General features: G+C 48.4%; 1 non-coding gene across 1 annotated transcript; it reads right to left on the minus strand.

Annotated features, from left to right (window-relative positions):
- Positions 1-346: 346 nt before the first annotated feature.
- On the minus strand, positions 347-419 carry TRNAK-UUU (transfer RNA lysine (anticodon UUU)). Its single transcript has one exon. It is a non-coding gene; the product is annotated as a tRNA-Lys (tRNA).
- Between the last annotated feature and the right edge of the window lie 3871 nt (positions 420-4290).

The following is a 4290-nucleotide window of genomic DNA, read 5'->3' on the forward strand; positions in this document are numbered from 1 at the left end:
AGGGGAGCTAAGAAGCACCACGGCCCCGTTGTGAACGTCAAGGGTTCGCATTATCACCGCCCGCCTGATTACTTCCTTAGCCCCCAGGAAAAGCACACATAGGTGCTACTTTTGATGAAGACGTTCCCAACGTTGAGCTGCTTAAGATCCTCAAGAAGCGACCACCAATACAGCTCAATAATACTTCAGTGATTGAAGTAGCATCACTGTGCTCGTATTTATTTACTACGTTTACGCTTTAGCTCGAATATTTTACAATGTAGGCGCGGATGGTAGCCTTCCTCCGGGACTTCGATGATCGCGGAGTATCGGAGAGAACTCAATCAAAGGGGAAAAAAAAAATTCACGCCCGAACGGGGGCTCGAACCCCGGACCGTTAGGTTAAAAGCCTAACGCTCTACCGACTGAGCTATCCGGGCGCTCTCACTTCAAAGAATCCCAAGGTAAGAAGGCGATTTCTCTGCGGACGTTAACATCGACCGTTGTACCCTGCGCTACGAAGCCTGTCCCTTCCTTCACTGCTTCATGCGCCTGTATTTCCTCGAAGACCTTGGCTCGTAACTGCTGTTTCTATCCTTTCTATTCATACTTGGCCACAGTTCGCAGCAACACTGCGTTCGCACCTGTGTGAATGTCTCATAGTTATCGCTGCCACTTTCTTGGCAATGAGGGAGAAGACTGCGTTCTTTGGCTCACCATGTCTGCCCTCCTCCCCTCACCCCTTATCAATGATAACCGTTGAAAGCACACCCTTCAGAGCGTTGAAACTCCTGCCAGACGTCACAAAATCGTGCAGCAGCAGAAGTCCAACATTATCTGACAAAAATATTGAATAATGGAAAATTGTAACGTACTGTTATAGAAATATTGAAGGTAATGGTCCATTCTTCCGATTTGTAGCAAAATATTTTTTAAATTTTTGTTCCAACGCTCGAAACGAGCAGTTAAGACTGCCATAGAAAAGCAATGAGGAACGCTTTTGACGACAGCAAACACGTTAACAGCAAGAAATAATTCAAGCCTGTCGACGGGAGATATGCGTATACATGATTGTAATAGTGACATCTCATTATATATGAAAAAATTGCGTTCATAAACTCTTTCCCGTTCAAAAATGAATATGTCCAGAATTATTGGGTATGTCCTGGATTAAAGCTCGCCTTTTCTTAAAATGTGTTGAGTTGGGTTGAGGTGGTTGTAAAAAAACTCTGCCTCTCCCGTAACCGAGAGTAGAGTAAGCATGAAATGTTTACGGGCATAATGCGAAGCGCGCGCAGACACGACGAGACGCAGGCCTGACAAGAATGTATATGCAGCGCGTTCGAAACTGTCCGAATTGCGTAGAGGCGAAAGCGTTTTCAGCACCACTTTGCGTATGTGACACTGGTCAATGTAACGTTGACATTGGTGATGTTACCACTGGATTACGTCACACATAATTCATGACGAAGTAATGACAAATTACTTATTAGTGTGTAATGACTGATTAATGACTAAATACTAATAAACTGCTAATTAATGACGCTTAAGCTTCGCCTTTAGGAGTGGAACGCGACAGCGTGTTGTAGCGCTGCCAGGCAGTCCGCGGAACGCCACCATCCGTTCGGCGTGATGCCTCGTCCTTTGAACGCGACGCTTTTTGAGGAAAGGAAATTACGCAGTAATTCTCTGCCATCTCGGTGGACACCCGAGCCGCACCTTACAGGAAGGTAGAAACGCCACCACCCAATCGGCGCGATGCCTTGCCCTTTGAACGCAACGTTTTTTGAGGAGAGGAAATGGAGCAGTAATTCTCTGTCATCGCGGTGGACACCCGAACCGCACCGTAAAGCATTTCATGCTTGAATATTGTGGCATGTATGTGCTTTTTGCACGCGTTATTAGAAATCGAAAATTATAATTCCGTGCATTATCAAACGACAGCTCGACTGATATCTTGATAAACATTGAGAAGGCACTGGCAGCAGTTATTTTTTGTGACTCGTTTGGAGACCAACCGGCGCTTGCATGCCGGTCGCGTAGGAGGGCTTAGAGAGTCTCGTTAAATCTCGTTAAGTCTCGTACGGTGCCCGGATGTTCTCGTTTCAGTGCCCGGATGAGTGGATCTCGGTCTCGGCGTGACGTCACCACACTGCCGACAACGGGAGCTAAAAGCATTTCATGCTTAATACAGGTGGGATTAACCTAGCGATTATTCTGCCGGCAATAGCGTCCCCCCACTGACACTTAGATGTTAATTAAAGTCAGAAATTTGAAGCGCAGATTTGCGACCAGGTCGATCTACGCCGCCATGCATACGATCCCCCACAATAGTCATAAACTGCTGCTGTCACCGTCTGGAGTCCATATCAGAGTCTCGAAGGAATTTTAGAAGGCGGGATGGCGCGCGGCTAAACAATGTCCTGAAGTGAACCGTGTGTCGCTCATGCCCTCTTGTGGGAAGCGAGTAGGACACACCCCTCCGTGTTGTAATTTGGGCCGCACGTAAGATAATAGCCAGTTGTAGAACAGGGTGACCCTATATGTCGGTTATGTTGATAAGGGAACAGCGGGGCGCAGTGCCCATGGGCAGAACGCTAACCGAAGGGGCGTTAGCATTCTGCACATGCGCACTGCCCCCCCCCCCCCCCCCCTTCGCTATTTTCCTATGCCCTAACCGATAGAGTCACACTATCATAAAACTCACAATGTTCGACATCCCCACACACAACATATGAAGAACAGAGTGGAGATGATGTCAGGCTCCTCTTATGCATCCATGCTGGGGTATGAGCAGAATCCGTGAAAATGTGGTGTAGCAAAGTGGCTGTAGGTCCGTTCAGTCCCTTGGTCACACATGGCTGATTGGGTTGACACCACGGGGAACTGAAATGGCTGGGAACGGTTTCTGTGAATAGTCGCTTGACAACATGAGGGTCTTTTCTTGGTGGATTCCCCGACAGCGCTTCATGGGCGAGGCTGCCCGCCACTCGTTGCCCAAGACGCCTGTGAGCGAAAGTACCCTCTGGAGACGCAAAGTGAATTCCTCTGCTGTATCGATTATGCACCAAGCGCAGCTAGCCGAGAGACAACCCTTCAGAGGGGAACACACGCTCTAACCTTTCAAGGGCAGATGTCGAATCCGTCCGGATGACAACAGGTTATGCCGGAGAGGACCTTAGGTTTCGTGCGGCTGCCTCAATAGCAACGCTTTCAATCGTTGTGGATGATACGACTCGAGTAAGGCGGACAGACCAGGCAGTATTCAAACACGGAATATGAAACATCGCTGTGCAGCTCCGATGACCTTGTCCGCACAAGGAAAAACTTGGAGATGGCAGGTATTTTCTGTTTTAAAATTCTCGAGCACGGGCGAGCGCGTTTCCGCCAAAGGAGTACCCCGCTTAGCGCGAACGAGAGGAATGGTCAAAGCACAGTCGAGACAAATGACCAAGGTGGATTTCACCACTGGTTTCGTCTCCGAAAGTTAAGACCCTAGGGCGCCAAGAATGTTAAGTGCCAAGTAAGCCCGGGACTTAGACTTCTTTCAGAGCTGCTGTAGAAGAGCTCGTCCGGCTGCCGTCTCTCGATGCGACCAAGTTTCATTAGTAACCTTTGTGAAACCACATGGCTAAAAGGTTTCGGTAGTGACTGACGAAAAGCTTGATTGTTGGCGGCCGCTTTCGGAACTCCAAGGGCCCTCCTTAGGCTTCTCCGGTGTGAAATTTCTAGACGTTCATACTGTGATACAGAGGGGGAATTAAAGGTAGTTGCTACATTATGCATCACCAGGACTTTGTGGAGCCTGTTCACTGAGGAAGTATGATTACCCATTGTTCACCCGCAATCCTAAGGATCACACTGAGGAGCGAAGATACAGATGAGACAATCTAGTCCAGAGCTCGTCGCCACTGGAGGCAGGAGTCAAGAACGACCCCAAGAAAGCGCATCTGAGTAAATTGGCAAATGAGCTGCCCAGGTCATTTTCAACCGCGAATAAAATTTTCCCAAGCCCGGAAGCCGGACAAAGCCGGAATTTTCCACTGATATAGACAATCCCACATGTTGAAGTTAATCTTGTACCGAAAGCAGAGTCTGCTGAACTATCGCTTGCGTTGGTATACTGACATACGGACCTACCTGCGAGCCTTAGATCCCCTGGCCAAATCCAACGTAGAGGAAGACGCCGCAGCACGCAAAGAGCAAATTGTTGAACACTATGTCAGAACACCAGGGAAAATCGCACAGTTGTACACTAACCTCACTCGTCACTGAACAAGGAACGAGCACACGTCCTTCACAAAGTTCAAA

This window comes from Amblyomma mixtum, chromosome 3, assembly GCF_055824585.1.
Source record: "Amblyomma mixtum isolate Tamu chromosome 3, ASM5582458v1, whole genome shotgun sequence".
NCBI classification, from domain to species: Eukaryota; Metazoa; Arthropoda; class Arachnida; order Ixodida; family Ixodidae; genus Amblyomma; species Amblyomma mixtum.